This window comes from Dendrobates tinctorius, unplaced genomic scaffold (genome assembly GCF_039654945.1).
Source record: "Dendrobates tinctorius isolate UK_male_01 unplaced genomic scaffold, ASM3965494v1 ptg000332l, whole genome shotgun sequence".
Classification (NCBI taxonomy): domain Eukaryota; kingdom Metazoa; phylum Chordata; class Amphibia; order Anura; family Dendrobatidae; genus Dendrobates; species Dendrobates tinctorius.
In genome coordinates this window covers 18,484,588-18,503,108 of record NW_027361998.1, presented here as the reverse complement: position 1 = coordinate 18,503,108, position 18,521 = coordinate 18,484,588, and the positions used below count along the sequence as shown (strand labels likewise).

Genomic DNA, 18,521 nt, shown 5'->3' with positions numbered 1-18,521 from the left:
AGCTTTTACTGTGGTCATGGCAAGCATTAAAGATCAAGCACTCATTGTCAAAAGCGCAAGTTTGCAAGAGGAACGCTGTGTTTTTGCCCAGTTTCGAACTGAGGACCTTTACATGTGTAAAGCGAACGTGATAACCGCTACACTACAGAAACCAACCGATTCAAACAAACAAAAAATGCTGTGGTCATGGCAAGCAATAAAGAACAAGCACTGAAAGTCAAAAAGATCGTTTTCCAAGAGAAAAAGCTGTGTTTCTGCCCAGTTTCGAACTGGGGACCTTTCTCGTGCGAGGCGAACGTGATAACCGCTACACTACAGAAACCGGATGCAAGTGCTTACTGTGGTGACAACAAGCAATCGAAATCAAGAACTGAAAGTCAAAAGCTTAGATACCAAAGGGTAACAGCGCGTTTCTGCTCAGTTTCGAACTAGGGACCGTTCGCATGTGAGATGAACGTGACAACCACGACACTTCAGAAACTCCATGCAAAGCTAAAGATGTTTAAACATGCTGAAATGAACTTGAAAAAGAAAAAAACATCCAGCCAAAGTCAAGAGGTCTTCCTCTATGTCTGAAGACAGGACAAAGTGCATTTTGCAACACAGGAACCTTTCATTTGTCAGGCTATTGGAGAAAAAGAACAAACAGGGAAACAAAACCATGCTCCACAAAACATTCTTATGCCTTTGTCCAGAAGCCAAAAAGAAAAAGCACCTAGATGCCTGCTTTCGCACCTTGATCCTATCAGGTGTTACTTGAATTAGGAACACTTAGACACTGTCAAAAACACACATGCTTGCCAAAAGCAAAAACGGGTAGAAGTAATCACATTGGTAAACGTAATGCTCATTAAACCAGCAATAGAATATGCTAACTAAGGCTAATTAAGCCAACAATATACGTTTGTGATCAAAATAAAGAAAAGCCACATGTTTCTGCCCGGGATCAAAACAGGGAACTTTCAGGAGGATGGCAAACAGGACAATCACTACACTACAGTAACCAGACAAGAGCGTTTACTGTGGTCATGGCAAGCATTAAAGATCAAGCACTCATTGTCAAAAGCGCTAGTTTGCAAGAGGAACACTGTGTTTCTGCCCAGTTTCGAACTGAGGACCTTTCGCGTGTAAAGCAAACATGATAACCGCTTCACTACAGAAACCAACCGATTCAAACAAACAAAAAATGCTGTGGTCATGGCAAGCAATAAAGAACAAGCACTGAAAGTCAAAAAGATCGTTTTCCAAGAGAAATAGCTGTGTTTCTGCCCAGTTTCGAACTGGAGACCTTTCGCGTGTGAGGCGAATGTGATAACCGCTACACTACAGAAACCGGATGCAAGCGCTTACTGTGGTGACAACAAGCAATCGAGATTAAGAACTGAAAGTCAAACGCTTGGATACCAAAGGGTAACAGCGTGTTTCTGCCCAGTTTCGAACTGGGGACCCTTCTCGTGTTAGGCGAACGTGATAACCACTACACTACAGAAACCGGCTGTGGAAGGTTACTGTGGTCATGACGAGTGTAAAATAATGCATATCCTGTAAAATACTCAGGACTAGTTACCAGATAAAAATATAGTGGTTTATTTGGATTCTTCCATCAAAGAAAGGTTATTACAGAAAAACAGGTGAATAAAAATAAGTGAAAGAGATATTGTCCATTGTTCATAGCAAAGCAGCATGTATTCTTCTTTCTCTCCGGGATCTCACATGGCAAATGGCGTCTGTCTCTCAGTTCGGCTTCTTCGTAATAAAGTAACATACCAGCTGTTGAGTTATGTCATCTTGCGTCTGTGTCTCATGATGGTGAGGGAAGAAGAAGAGCGACCTCTACAGTTAGCCATGAATTATATACGTCTCCTAAAGCACGTGGTCTCTACATATATGGAGTTTGACATTTACCTCAAGGCTAAACTTAAATATGTAGTGAGCTGACATTTCTACCATGAGCCAAGCTTAAAAATAGCCTATGTCATGTAAGCTAAAGCATTCTACAGAACTGGGTGTAATAAGAAATATTTAACGAATTATTAATATTTAACAATTCCCCCTTTTGAGGGAGACAGACATTAATTGGAACCCTCAAATATAACGATCTTTTTTCTTCTTTTCTTCTTCTTTGACAAAATAATTTAATATCAATAATAATAATAATAATAATAATAATAATATTAGATTACCGTTATAAGTACTCAATGACATAATTGATGTGAATTCATGTTATGGTAAGCCGTGAACAATATTCATATAAAATATGTATAATTATACTTCCCTAAGTCTAAATTGAAGCATCTCAGGTCCAGTCATCATCATCTGATGTCATCTGGTCTTCATTTTGATGTCTTCTGTCTTCTTCTTGGTTCTTTTAAAAACACAGTTTTTCTATAGCATATAGAAATTGTGTTGTGTATCAAATCAAAGTCCATAATTTCAAATGTTAATACGAAAACAAAGTCTATGCAGCTTTAATATCTGTGCAGTGTCATCTTTAAAAACCTGGGCTTATATTGGCTCGCCTTGGATATTCTGGAATCCTCCATCGGTACTGGTCTTTGAACAGGTGTGACGTCTTTGGTCAGCAAAGCAAGGGTTAAAATGACTCTTCCTTGCTAAACATAGCACCATAACCAGTCCTTGTCCTAATGCACAGGACATATGTCAGGGTTAATTACCTTCATTGTTCACCAGCTTTACATCGAAGCTTTACAGGTGATTGAAAACTTCTGGAACTTGATAAGAACGTGATAACACAGTTCACATCAGCATCATAGGATCATCGTCCTCTGGTTGTCAGGTTAGACACTTTAATTGTGACTGTCAGTGGTGGATACTGCACTTGTGACTGTCAGTGGTGGATACTGCACTTGTAATTAACACAGTTCATTTCTCAGAAGTCATAGCTTTGTTACCTTCTGGGACTTCTGGATCGCGGCATTCTTCTTCTTGCAACTGATAATAATCAATTTTAATATGAAAAGTCTTTATTAACGTAATTTCAGTATCTTGCTTGAAGTCTTCATTCTCTATTCTATACCAAATCTGGTAATTTCCCTATCCCATAATATCACAGCGTACCATAGCAATCAGTAATATCCATATAATTATTATCAGAATTTGTACCATATATGGATTTCAATATTTGAAATAATAAACGATAATACATTATTATCCGCATTTTTCATGTGATAGAACATTTTTTTATGTCATAGGTGTAATTACCTTTTTCAACCCATAGGTGTCACTGTGTTTTATGTAACCAGTGTTATCATCTTTATTAATAAGGAATATATTCATTATACTAATAATATGTAGGAATGTAAAGCCATGAACCAAAATAAGAATATATGAGTGAGCGAATGAATGAATAAAAGAATTGTTGCATATAACTCAGAAGTGAAACATTTTCCTTAGTAATAGAACCATATAATTGCTATATTTAATGAAGCAATATTCTCAGTAGATATTACTTTACTAAATATTGGTGAAAGAATTAAAAATAATGAAAAATAAGAATAAAAATAAAAATAAGAATAAGGCCTTTATGTTGATGCAGAGTAGTTATGTCTTCAGTAACATATACCCTTAATATTTCCATGATCTGGATTATTTCATAATTGTCATAAACTTGTGTTACCAAAATATTCAAATTATGCAACTTTGCATGTAATTCCTCTTAGTGTAAAGAAATGAATCCTTATAATACTTGTTATTATACCCAATACTTATACCATTGCACCTTATTAATATTTTTTCCTATTAAAATGTGTGAAGAAGAAGTATTAATCAAATGTGATGATGTAGTCAGGATCAAAAACATATTTTCCCCCTTAATACCAAAAAATATTGTTTCATGAAATAATTCATTTATCAAAACCAAAATTAAAAATAATTAATTTATAAATTGTGTAAATATTATACTTGCTTATACCATTATTTGTCTGAAGATGTGTAACCATTAAAATTAATTTGAATATCATAAAATTATCCTTTGGAAAAATTAATTTGCATAAACCATTTTGATGTGCGATTGCACTTTGCACTTATCCACTATTAACTAAATCAAAAAATAATAATTACTATAGAAATATAGAAATATATGTTGTATAGATAATATTTCATTATGTATCTTAATATTCTAATAATTTCCTAAAGATAAAAGCTTTTGGGTTTTTTTTTTTCTTTCCTCATTCAGAATCCTGAGGCCTCACAAACGTATCACATTACTCGCTCAGCAGCTGCTCATACACTCAGTCACTGTCACTCAGACTGTGTAGTTTAAACCAAATACCTCACATACGAAGGTGTGATGAATACACGTATTTTAACCCAAATTATCCTAATTATCAATGCATTGTAAACTATTTCAATTTAGTCTCTTAATATTTCTTTGAATATTCCTCCACATGACATAAATATATGTTGTATAGCTATACTTGACATTTAGGCCTGGAAAAAAAATTCCATTGGTTTGCAAAAGTTGAGACCCCCTTAAAAATTATTTTCCTAAGGAACAGGGACATAGTATACTGGTATACTTGTATTATTAGAACAAGGTTCAAATTCCCCTGCTGTGGTTGTCATTCAAACCATGCAGTAAAGCACACACCCAGAACATTTTAAAAAGCAATTAGTTATTTCCTTTTAAGGGTTAGATATAAAATCATGCAATTATTGCAACTTCCTGTGTAAATAAAGGCATAAATCCTTGTAAGAGAATTTTTCCCGATTAAGTCCTGCTTTGAAATGAAAATTCTAAGGAAACATAAAAAATAAGGTTAATATCATATTCATATTCTATATATTATTACTGATGTAGATTTTAATTTTCATTAAAAAATACAGTTCTACTATTTCTACTTCTACAAACACTCTATATATACTGTATGACTATGTATATATCCACAAACCATAAAACTACAGGATTATACTCTATAACTCACTAATTGTATAACACTGTTACACAATATATATTACTTTTTTCCTAGCCAATTCCTACACCCATACTTATTTCTCTGCAAAAAATATCCTGAAAGGTTCTTGCCATTTTAAAGCTGATAGATTCTTGGAGCAGAGTATTCAGTTTACAGGCCATGATGTCACTCACCACCTGTTTCTGTCTGTTAAATTCGGCCATCTTGGTTACAGGAAGAAGATCAGAACTCATCATTTTTCTTAATTCCATTTGTGTCTTTTCGGTGTTCCTTTGCATCATTCCATATGGCTTATAACAAACATGTGATTTTCTTTTTCTTTCTTCGTAGATTTGATTTTGGGGAAATCTCATTTTAGAAGGCTTTGCTAATACAGGCTTCTGATAAGATTTTACTCTGCCTGTCTTTACAAAATTAGCACAATTTACTTTCCTCTCACGATTCTCGTGTTTTCTGGCAAAATCAAGGGATTGCGCACATTCAAACAAAGAATCTTTTTGTGACGCAATAACACGAGATGCAGGATTTAGAAACCAAAATTTGCTTACAAAACTCCTTATGAGGGACGGTGTTTTGACATTCTCACTCAGCATTTTGTACAAACGTTCATATATGGACATGAACGTAAAAATACATTCCTTCCGACCAATTCTTAATTTTTGAAGAATATCAATATCTGGATGATTTTCATTTGATGAACAAAAAATGAGAATTTTTAATCTGTCTTTATCAGTTAAATTCTCATGTGTTTCACCAGATAACTTTAAAGACAATCTCCTAGCAAAATTTACAGGGATCCACATTTTGAACAACTGATTCTTCTCCTCGTTAGATAAATCAAATTTATCAGAACAACTTTCAAAAATCTCAGAGTTTCTACAAACATCTATTTTGTTGTCATAAGCAGGAATTATTTGGCATATCTTTATCAAAGTTTTCCTTCGGATTTGGGCCTGTGAGTCGTCTATTTTTAGTGGTACGTCTTTCCCTTGTACGTCCTCTACGTCAGTTCTGAAGTCTCCTCCTACTTCTCCATCTTGTTCCACGTCTGCAAGGTCACCTTCAATAGCTGCTACTTGTAACTGTTTCTCCACATTACAGTGAATCTCGGGAACATCACAACAATCATTTTTAGATTTCTCTGACACAGATCTATGAAATATATCTACCATCTGTAGAATATTTTTTAATCTCTCTCTTTCTCTATTGAAAAACTTAGAATCTAACCTCTGATTCTCGAGTTCACACTCGGCATATAAACTTAACCATAAAACTTCTGAATTAGAATTGTCTACAGACTTAAATTTCAATTTACTCTGCTTAGCAAGACAATTAATGACATCCATTTTATCTTACCTTGAAATGTCTCAGCTTGTTCCTTTGATGGACAACGCTGGGTTCCTGTTGTCTTGGTTTCAGCACGTCTGGCACTTTGGCACTTGTAGTACTTCTCAATCTATCTGGCAATTCTTACTTCTAGGTTCTGTGTGATTCTTGTAAGTAGTGGAATTCCCGATAACTTGCACATATGATTTGACGTTAGCAAAGTCCAATCCCCCGTGTGGGCAAGTTGAGGGAAATCCGCAAAAAAGTACAAAAATTCAGATCTGGCTGGCTCTCCAATGTAAAATAATGCATATCCTGTAAAATACTCAGGACTAGTTACCAGATAAAAATATAGTGGTTTATTTGGATTCTTCCATCAAAGAAAGGTTATTACAGAAAAACAGGTGAATAAAAATAAGTGAAAGAGATATTGTCCATTGTTCATAGCAAAGCAGCATGTATTCTTCTTTCTCTCCGGGATCTCACATGGCAAATGGCGTCTGTCTCTCAGTTCGGCTTCTTCGTAATAAAGTAACATACCAGCTGTTGAGTTATGTCATCTTGCGTCTGTGTCTCATGATGGTGAGGGAAGAAGAAGAGCGACCTCTACAGTTAGCCATGAATTATATACGTCTCCTAAAGCACGTGGTCTCTACATATATGGAGTTTGACATTTACCTCAAGGCTAAACTTAAATATGTAGTGAGCTGACATTTCTACCATGAGCCAAGCTTAAAAATAGCCTATGTCATGTAAGCTAAAGCATTCTACAGAACTGGGTGTAATAAGAAATATTTAACGAATTATTAATATTTAACATAGTCCGGTGGCTCTGGCTGACGGGATGATGTGGGATATTAGGGGTAGTAGTCCGGTGGCTCTGGCTGACGGGATGATGTGGGATATTAGGGGTAGTAGTCCGGTGGCTCTGGCTGACGGGATGATGTGGGATATTAGGGGTAGTAGTCCGGTGGCTCTGGCTGACGGGATGATGTGGGATATTAGTGGTAGTAGTCCGGTGGCTCTGGCTGACGGGATGATGTGGGATATTAGGGGTAGTAGTCCGGTAGCTCTGGCTGACGGGATGATGTGGGATATTAGGGGTAGTAGTCCGGTGGCTCTGGCTGATGGGATGATGTGGGATATTAGGGGTAGTAGTCCGGTGGCTCTGGCTGATGGGATGATGTGGGATATTAGGGGTAGTAGTCCGGTGGCTCTGGCTGATGGGATGATGTGGGATATTAGTGGTAGTAGTCCGGTGGCTCTGGCTGACGGGATGATGTGGGATATTAGTGGTAGTAGTCCGGTGGCTCTGGCTGACGGGATGATGTGGGATATTAGGGGTAGTAGTCCGGTGGCTCTGGCTGACGGGATGATGTGGGATATTAGGGGTAGTAGTCCGGTGGCTCTGGCTGACGGGATGATGTGGGATATTAGTGGTAGTAGTCCGGTGGCTCTGGCTGACGGGATGATGTGGGATATTAGGGGTAGTAGTCCGGTGGCTCTGGCTGACGGGATGATGTGGGATATTAGTGGTAGTAGTCCGGTGGCTCTGGCTGACGGGATGATGTGGGATATTAGGGGTAGTAGTCCGGTGGCTCTGGCTGACGGGATGATGTGGGATATTAGGGGTAGTAGTCCGGTGGCTCTGGCTGACGGGATGATGTGGGATATTAGGGGTATTAGTCCGGTGGCTCTGGCTGACGGAATGATGTGGGATATTAGGGGTAGTAGTCCGGTAGCTCTGGCTGACGGGATGATGTGGGATATTAGGGGTAGTAGTCCGGTAGCTCTGGCTGACGGGATGATGTGGGATATTAGGGGTAGTAGTCCAGTAGCTCTGGCTGACGGAATGATGTGGGATATTAGGGGTAGTAGTCTGGTGGCTCTGGCTGACGGGATGATGTGGGATATTAGTGGTAGTAGTCCGGTAGCTCTGGCTGACGGGATGATGTGGGATATTAGGGGTAGTTGTCCGGTGGCTCTGGCTGATGGGATGATGTGGGATATTAGGGGTAGTAGTCCGTGGCTCTGGCTGACGGGATGATGTGGGATATTAGTGGTAGTAGTCCGGTAGCTCTGGCTGACGGGATGGTGTGGGATATTAGGGGTAGTAGTCCGGTAGCTCTGGCTGACGGGATGATGTGGGATATTAGGGGTAGTAGTCCGGTGGCTCTGGCTGATGGGATGATGTGGGATATTAGGGGTAGTAGTCCGGTGGCTCTGGCTGATGGGATGATGTGGGATATTAGTGGTAGTAGTCCGGTGGCTCTGGCTGACGGGATGATGTGGGATATTAGTGGTAGTAGTCCGGTGGCTCTGGCTGACGGGATGATGTGGGATATTAGGGGTAGTAGTCCGGTGGCTCTGGCTGACGGGATGATGTGGGATATAAGGGGTATTAGTCCGGTGGCTCTGGCTGACGGGATGATGTGGGATATTAGGGGTAGTAGACCGGTGGCTCTGGCTGACGGGATGATGTGGGATATTAGGGGTAGTAGTCCGGTGACTCTGGCTGACGGGATGATGTGGGATATTAGGGGTATTAGTCCGGTGGCTCTGGCTGACGGGATGATGTGGGATATTAGGGGTAGTAGTCCGGTGGCTCTGGCTGACGGGATGATGTGGGATATTAGGGGTAGTAGTCCGGTGGCTCTGGCTGACGGGATGATGTGGGATATTAGGGGTAGTAGTCCGGTGGCTCTGGCTGACGGGATGATGTGGGATATTAGGGGTAGTAGTCCGGTGGCTCTGGCTGACGGGATGATGTGGGATATTAGTGGTAGTAGTCCGGTGGCTCTGGCTGACGGGATGATGTGGGATATTAGGGGTAGTAGTCCGGTAGCTCTGGCTGACGGGATGATGTGGGATATTAGGGGTAGTAGTCCGGTGGCTCTGGCTGATGGGATGATGTGGGATATTAGGGGTAGTAGTCCGGTGGCTCTGGCTGATGGGATGATGTGGGATATTAGGGGTAGTAGTCCGGTGGCTCTGGCTGATGGGATGATGTGGGATATTAGTGGTAGTAGTCCGGTGGCTCTGGCTGACGGGATGATGTGGGATATTAGTGGTAGTAGTCCGGTGGCTCTGGCTGACGGGATGATGTGGGATATTAGGGGTAGTAGTCCGGTGGCTCTGGCTGACGGGATGATGTGGGATATTAGGGGTAGTAGTCCGGTGGCTCTGGCTGACGGGATGATGTGGGATATTAGTGGTAGTAGTCCGGTGGCTCTGGCTGACGGGATGATGTGGGATATTAGGGGTAGTAGTCCGGTGGCTCTGGCTGACGGGATGATGTGGGATATTAGTGGTAGTAGTCCGGTGGCTCTGGCTGACGGGATGATGTGGGATATTAGGGGTAGTAGTCCGGTGGCTCTGGCTGACGGGATGATGTGGGATATTAGGGGTAGTAGTCCGGTGGCTCTGGCTGACGGGATGATGTGGGATATTAGGGGTATTAGTCCGGTGGCTCTGGCTGACGGAATGATGTGGGATATTAGGGGTAGTAGTCCGGTAGCTCTGGCTGACGGGATGATGTGGGATATTAGGGGTAGTAGTCCGGTAGCTCTGGCTGACGGGATGATGTGGGATATTAGGGGTAGTAGTCCAGTAGCTCTGGCTGACGGAATGATGTGGGATATTAGGGGTAGTAGTCTGGTGGCTCTGGCTGACGGGATGATGTGGGATATTAGTGGTAGTAGTCCGGTAGCTCTGGCTGACGGGATGATGTGGGATATTAGGGGTAGTTGTCCGGTGGCTCTGGCTGATGGGATGATGTGGGATATTAGGGGTAGTAGTCCGGTGGCTCTGGCTGACGGGATGATGTGGGATATTAGTGGTAGTAGTCCGGTAGCTCTGGCTGACGGGATGGTGTGGGATATTAGGGGTAGTAGTCCGGTAGCTCTGGCTGACGGGATGATGTGGGATATTAGGGGTAGTAGTCCGGTGGCTCTGGCTGATGGGATGATGTGGGATATTAGGGGTAGTAGTCCGGTGGCTCTGGCTGATGGGATGATGTGGGATATTAGTGGTAGTAGTCCGGTGGCTCTGGCTGACGGGATGATGTGGGATATTAGTGGTAGTAGTCCGGTGGCTCTGGCTGACGGGATGATGTGGGATATTAGGGGTAGTAGTCCGGTGGCTCTGGCTGACGGGATGATGTGGGATATAAGGGGTATTAGTCCGGTGGCTCTGGCTGACGGGATGATGTGGGATATTAGGGGTAGTAGACCGGTGGCTCTGGCTGACGGGATGATGTGGGATATTAGGGGTAGTAGTCCGGTGACTCTGGCTGACGGGATGATGTGGGATATTAGGGGTATTAGTCCGGTGGCTCTGGCTGACGGGATGATGTGGGATATTAGGGGTAGTAGTCCGGTGGCTCTGGCTGACGGGATGATGTGGGATATTAGGGGTAGTAGTCCGGTGGCTCTCGCTGACGGGATGATGTGGGATATTAGGGGTAGTAGTCCGGTGGGTCTGGCTGACGGGATGATGTGGGATATTAGGGGTATTAGTCCGGTAGCTCTGGCTGACGGAATGATGTGGGATATTAGTGGTAGTAGTCCGGTAGCTCTGACTGACGGGATGATGTGGGATATTAGGGGTAGTAGTCCGGTGGCTCTGGCTGACGGGATGATGTGGGATATTAGGGGTAGTAGTCCGGTGGCTCTGGCTGACGGGATGATGTGGGATATTAGGGGTAGTAGTCCGGTGGCTCTGACTGACGGGATGATGTGGGATATTAGGGGTAGTAGTCCGGTGGCTCTGACTGACGGGATGATGTGGGATATTAGGGGTAGTAGTCCGGTGGCTCTGGCTGCCGGGATGATGTGGGATATTAGAGGTAGTAGTCCGGTGGCTCTGACTGACGGGATGATGTGGAATATTAGGGGTAGTAGTCCGGTGGCTCTGGCTGACGGGATGATGTGGGATATTAGGGGTAGTAGTCCGGTGGCTCTGGCTGACGGGATGATGTGGGATATTAGGGGTAGTAGTCCGGTAGCTCTGGATGACGGGATGATGTGGGATATTAGGGGTAGTAGTCCGGTGGCTCTGGCTGACGGGATGATGTGGGATATTAGGGGTAGTAGTTCGGTTGCTCTGGATGACGGGATGATGTGGGATATTATAGTGAATGTGGCTATGCGGAGTGGGCTATGCCTTTCTATTGCTGCTGATACGTTTACTCCATTAATCTCGACTACATATATTGACTATGTTACCGCCAATGCAAGATTTTTTGGCGTTAAGTGTTCTTTTGCCATATGTTTGTGGTAATGCATATGTTTTTTTTTATCTGTATATACATAGAAGTTATATCTGCTTGAGCATAATTTTGTAGCCCTTTGTGGATGGGTCTTTTTGATCCTGGCCTGTCCACATATATATTGGGTGAGATCGTTAAATCAAGTGTTAATTTCTTTAGTTCCACTTTGCGTATTGTGCATTTAAACCCTTTTTGGTTGGGGGCTTCTCTTGACCCTGTGCCTTTTTCATGTATTAGGTGACCTAGGTACATTTAGGGTTAAGTCTTGCAGATAAATTGCTCAAATAAGACAGGGGGCGGGTTTGATAGGAGCCCGAGTGGCCATCTGATCTGGCGCATGCGCGGTAATTTATCATGCCTGCGTGATGATTAGAGGTGGTGAGCTGAAGGACGACCAGACATCACGAACTACGCTTGCACAGTGTTCCATCGTCTTTCCTTTGATCGATCATCATATCACGCTGCGCGAACTCGCCCCTGCATGATGAACAGAGGTGGTGAGTTGAAGTACGCCGACACCATTAACGGCGCCTGCGCAGTATGGTATCACCCTCTCTCTGTCCGGTCTCACGTGCGCCTGTGCGATGAATCATTGAATCATCATGGTCATCTGTGCATCCTGCTCATCTCTAATACATTTTTTTTGTTCATTCATTTACAGTTGGAGCAGCCAGAACTTCCTCATCTTTATGTAGCTGCACTGTTATGAAAGAGTCACCGTAGGAGGCAAACACAAAAATAGTCGCTACGTCCAGAAAACCAGAGAAGTTGGCCGCTATCAGATTGCAGACCCCTGAACCTATCAACACAACTAGCAGTAGCCGTGGGGGGTTCCTACGGTGCCCTAGACCCCTCGATCACAGCCGGAGAGCTAAATAGCCTAAAGACAGAAAGGGAAATCTAAACTGCACCAGAGCAGACCCCAAAGTAATAGGCAGCCCCCAACATATAATGACGGTGAAGCAAGATGAAAAAACACTTACACAGATAGAAAGATAGGCTGAGCAAACGATGGGGCCCAATCTAACTAAATAGGACAGGAAAGGAAGGTTGCTGTCTGCAATCTGCCAAAACCCTATCAAAGACAAAAGCCAACAGACTGATATGGAAAAAGGCCCTGAAGACGCTAGGCTTCAAAAATACTATATCAGTACTCAGGTATTTTCTGAAGACAGAGCTAATAGGAATTCAGCTCACCCCAGCAGGGAATGGCAGAAATCCAGAAAAACAAAGCAAAACAAAATCAAAACACAAATGCAAAAAGCAGAGCAGAAAACTTAGCTTTTGAGGAGCAGGAATCCAGACTGGTCTCCAAGAATCCCTCAGAGAAATCACCCGCAAGGCAGAAGGGTCTCGCCGGCCTTATATCCAGTCTGTAACTCCACTCAGCCAGTCATCATCATTAGGCTCAGGTGCTTGATAATCAGGCTCACTACCTTCCTTTACCAGAAGAGGGAGTTCACCAGACCTCAGCAGCGAAGGGGAAAATGAACTCACAACACTGCACTATATGACATCTAGCTTTTTTTTATGTCTGTAAGGTCATGTTCACACATTGCCTAAATATTGATTGTTTTTTTGTTTTCTGCAGGATCCGCACCAAACTACACGATAAAAATCTTCTCTGATTATCGCATTTTTGATGCATTTTATGATTTTTGCCTTAGTTGATGCTTTTTTTGGTGCAGATTTGAAGCAACATTTTTATGATAGTGAAAAGCTGTAACTCCTTTACAGCGTTGGATGTATCCATACGTCCAGGTTGGTAGGTACTTACCGACCTTGGATGTATGGATATGTCCAGGCGATTTTGCGTGCAGAGACGCTGTGCGCGAGCAATTACCGCTGGTTGTCAGCAGATTCTGACACTTTAACCACCTAAGTGGTGCAATTGATATCGAATGCAGTATTAAGAAGGCAGGCAGAGGGAGGGAACCACCTCTGCCCTCCGATCGGCACCTCCGCGATATCATTGCGGGGCTCGATGGTTGCCATTGTGACCCAATTTTGTCATGACAAGATCCGGGTCCCCAGGCACTGGCAAGATAGATCATGCTCAGTGCATGATTTAACTAACTCGTGACTGCAAGGCTGACAGGTTATCTCACATCAATGAGGAATTCTGTAGGAGAGAAAAGCGCGAATAGGGTCTTGTCCGATGGAGATGATAGGGCAGGCAATCAGATTGCACTCACCTGATGTATCTTTACATTAGAGCGTGGAAACTCATCAGAGTTGACAGCTGCTGCAGATCCACTGGTTAAAACCGGTGACCAAAACGTAGTATCACACTAGGAAAAGTTTGTGGATATCACCCATGCTGCTGTACAAATCACGATCCATCCGATTGTAAGATAGAATTGGTGGTTTATTCACTCAACGCATTTCGAAGTCAATATAGCACCTCCTGAAGAAGAAGTCGTATTGACTTCGAAACCACGCGATGAGTGAATAGACCACCAATTCTATCTTACAATCTATCCACAAACTTTTTCCAGTTTGAGGCCACCTCACATGACTGTCTGCAGAAATATGGAAAAATTATAGCTCTCAAAATAGGGCGATGCAAAAGTTGTTTTTACAGTAAAAATCGTCTTTTAGTGTGTGACAGCAACCAAACAAATAAAACAATATAAATTTGCTATCCCTGTAGTCGCACCGCCCCAAAAAATAAAGTTGTCTCAACACATATACAGCACAAGGAACGGTGTAAAAAATAAATAAAACTAATTCTTCACCTGCTGCTGATTTTTTTCCATTCTGCCTCCGAAAGATTGCAGTAAGGCTCGGCTCGGCTCAAGTTAAGCTAGTTTCACAATAGCGTTATTGCTCGCAGCGCAAGGCGCCGCTAAGCCCCGCCCCCTGCCGCACCCCCTCCGGTCATCTCCGCCTAGTGTCGCACAGCACTGCATGCGATCTGCACACCCTATCTGTAGCATAGGGTGCACAGACCGTGTGCTGGCCATGCGCTAGTAGGATTTTGCGCACGCTGCGCCCTTTTGACGGTGCTCCGAGCGCACCAAAATGCAACATGGTGCGTTCGGCGGGCATCGGCGCACCGTCAAAAGGGCGCAGCGCATGCAAAATCCTGCTAGCGCACGGTCAGCGCACGGTCTGCACACCCTATGCTAAAGATAGGGTGTGCAGATCGCATGCAGCGCTGTGCGACACTAGCCGGAGATGACTGGAGGGGGCACGGCAGGGGGCGGGGCTTAGCGGCACCTTGCGCTGCGGACATAAACGCAAGTGTGAAACTAGCCCCAGGGGCTAAAATAAAATTTTTGCAGTAAAAATTAGATTTTTTTCATTTTTACAGCTCAATGTTATAAACTACTGTGAAGTACCTGGCGGTTTAAGTTGCTCACCACACATCTAGATAAATTCCTTGAGCGGTCTAGTTTCAAAATGGTGTCACTTTGTGGAGAGTTTCTACTGTTTAGGCACATCAGGGGCTCTCCAAACACGACATAGCGTCTGCTAATTATTCCAGCAAGTTTTCTGTTCAAAAAGTCAATTGGTGCTCCTTCCCTTCTGAGCCCTGCCATGTGCCCAAACAGTAGATTTCCCCCACATATTGTGAATCAGCATACTCAGGAGAAATTGCAAAACAAATTGTATGGTGCAATTTCTCCTGTTACCCTTGTGAAGATGCAAAATTTTGGGTTAAAAAACATTTTTGTGGGAAAAATTAGATTTTTTTACTTTCACAGTTCAATGCTCTAAACTTCTGTAAAGCACCTGGGGGTTCAAGGTGCTCACCACACATCTAGATAAGTTCCCTGAGAGGTCTAGTTTCCAAAATAGTCTAATTTGTACTTCCACTGTTTAAGCACATCAGGGAATCTACAACCGTGACATGGTTTCCCCTAATTATTCCAGCAAATTTTACATTCAAAAAGTCAAATGGTGCTCTTTCCCTTACGAGCCCTGCCGTGTGCCCAAACAGTGGTTTCCCCCACATATGGGGAATCGGAATACTCAGGAGAAATTGCACAAAAATTTCCGGGCTCCATTTTTTCCTGTTACTAGTGATGGGCGAGTAGCATCGATGCTCGTGTCTCCCCGAGCTCGCTCTGGTGATCTCCGAGTGTTTTGGTAAACTTGGAGATTTAGTTTTCCTCATCTCAGCTGCATGATTTGCGACTTGTAGACAGGCTGAATACATGTGGGAATTCCCTAACAAACAGGCATTCCACACATGTATTCAGGCTGTCTAGCAGTCTCAAATCATGTAGCTGAGGAGACGAAAACTAAATCTCTGAGCACGCCAAAATACTCGGAGACCACCCGAGCTGGGAGTATACTCGCTCATCACTACCTGTTACCTTTGCGAAAATAAAAAATTTTGTTCTGCAAATTAAAATTTTTGTTAAGGAAAAGTTAAATTGTCATTTTCTCCTTAAACATTCTATAAATTCCTGTGAAACACCTGAAAGAATAACAGGCAAATGCAATTCTAGGATGTATTAACAGAAGCATACAGTCTAGATCACGTGAAGTCATTATTTCCCTCTACTCCTCTTTGGTCAGACCTCATCTGGAATATTGTGTCCAGTTTTGGGCACCACATTTTAAAAAAGACATCAACAAACTGGAGCAAGTTCAGAAAAGAGCGACCAGAATGGTGACCGGTCTGCAAACCCTGTCTTATGAGGAAAGGTTGCAGGATTTGGGAATGTTTAGTTTGCAAAAGAGAAGACTGAGAGGAGACTTAATAGCTGTCTACAAATATCTAAAGGGCTGTCACATTGTAGAAGGATCAACTTTATTCTCATTTGCACAAGGAAAGACTAGAAGCAATGGGATGAAACTGAATGGGAGGAGACACAGATTAGATATTAGAAAAAACTTTTTGACAGTTAGAGTGATCAATGAGTGGAACAGGCTGCCACGAGAAGTGGTGAGTTCTCCTTCAATGGAAGTCTTCAAACAGAGGCTGGACAGACATCTGACTGGGATGATTTAGCGAATCCTGCTTTGAGCAGGGGGTTGGACCAGATGGCCCAGGAGGTCCCTTCCAACTCTACGATTCTATGATTCTACCTTCTTCTTATCATGTCGTGCGCCGTCGGCCTGTATCACCCTTCGGGGTGGAGTATCACGCTGTACTCTGCATCAATTTGCTACGGGACAATAAACACTTCCCACCATGATTACATCACGGGAGGGTGTGCCATGCCTAGATTATTTAAATCTTGCCTGAACCGGCACATGCGTGATCAACATGCCTTATGGTGGGAATCTCACTGCGCTAAAATGTGGACTAGGAGGCCTCGCCAACCACCATCCATCCCATCAACCTCATTTGCTGCTTCTTCCTCCTCCATCACCTTTCCAAGTCTTCTCATACAGATCTCCGGCCGCAGAAACTACAATTATTTACCTACCACAGTGGGGGTGAGTGAGAGCTGGCCAACTGTTACAGAAGTTCCAGAAGTGGACATGACTGCTTTTTTTGTGTTACCTAGCTGGGTTACCTGTGGTAGAAGGTGGAAGGCCTATTATACTATTTCTACTCTTTGGAAATTGATGCCACTTTTGTGCTGTGTGACAATTATTTTTTTTGAAATGTGGAGACGCCAAGTTGGGTTTCCATCTAGTGGGTTGTCCATGTAAGTAGGGCTACCTATATTACTATCCTTATATTTTTATATCAATAGTTGTCTATGAAAGTGATGTTTGTGCCATCTGAGTGTGGCTGGGAAACTAGAAGAAATTGAGCTGTTGCATGAGGTATGAGGTCTCCCAACTAAGAAGGATTACACCACTCCCTTATCCACCAGGTCCTTATTGAAACTTCAATTCCTAACTGTAAATGCTAGGCCAGACCCTGATATCTCATGCATGGTCCATGGCAGGCTTCTACTGTACCATTACAACTGGTTCTACTATGGGTCAATTGATCAGTCAACTACCTGTGTTACTTTCCTTACATTTTCTACTAATATTACTGTATGAAACTGATGTTTGTGCCATCTGAATGTGGCTGGATTAAAAGAAAAAAAAAGTTGGAGGTGTTGCATTAGATATGAGGTCTCCTGGGAAAGAAGGCTTACACCACTCTCTTAACCAACAGGTCCTCTTTGAAACATCAATTCCAAGCTTTAAATGCTGGGCCAGACCCTGATAACTCATCCATGGCCCATGGCTGACTGCTGCTGTGCCATTTTCAAATTTCTACTGTGAGTCAATTGATGCCACCTTTCATGGTCTCTTCCCCTAATGTTAGCTGTTTGGGAATCTTTTTGTTACCCCTTAAAGTGTTGTCTATGCGTTTGGTTTTGCCTCCCATTGAATCTAATGGGGTTAAGGTACGTTCCGCGAGCAGTTCGGCGAACGGAGGTTAGTTCTGGGAATCCGAACTGAACCAAACCTTTTCAGGCTCTGCTGCATATAATACTATTACTGTATTATTGTCTGCAACTTTATATTGTAGGATAATAAATCTGCAGATTATGTCATATATGCTATTTACATGCAATTTTGGCGGCCTTGTATTTTTATTATAATATACTCTAAGGCTCTGTCCTAGGACTCCTACTATTCCCCATCTACACCTTTGGCTTGGGACAGCTCATAGAATCCCACGGTTTGCAGTATCACCTCTACGCCGATGACACGCTGATCTACCTATCTGGACCCAACCTCGCCTCCTTACTGACTGAAATCCCACACTGTCTGTCTGCTATCTCAGCCTTCTTCTCTGCTCACTTTCTCAAACTGAGCATGGACAAAACAGAATTCATCATCTTTCCCTCATCTCACTCTACCCCTCCACCAGACCTATCCATCAATGTCAATGGCTGCTTTCTTTCCCCAGTCCCGCACGCTCGGTGCCTTGAGGTGATCCTCGACTCTGCGCTCGCTTTCAAACCACATATCCAAGCCCTCACCTCCTCCTGCCGCCTCAAACTCAAAAATATTTCCCGGATCCGCTCATTCCTCATCCACGAAACCACAAAAATACTAGTGCACGCTCTTATCATCTCCCG

The 18,521-nt window shown here is 43.1% G+C and overlaps 2 non-coding genes across 2 annotated transcripts; both read right to left on the bottom strand.

Annotated features, from left to right (window-relative positions):
* Window positions 1-249: 249 nt before the first annotated feature.
* On the bottom strand, window positions 250-322 carry TRNAA-CGC (transfer RNA alanine (anticodon CGC)). Its single transcript has one exon. It is a non-coding gene; the product is annotated as a tRNA-Ala (tRNA).
* A 938-nt stretch (window positions 323-1,260) lies between these two features.
* On the bottom strand, window positions 1,261-1,333 carry TRNAV-CAC (transfer RNA valine (anticodon CAC)). The gene has a single exon. It is a non-coding gene; the product is annotated as a tRNA-Val (tRNA).
* Between the last annotated feature and the right edge of the window lie 17,188 nt (window positions 1,334-18,521).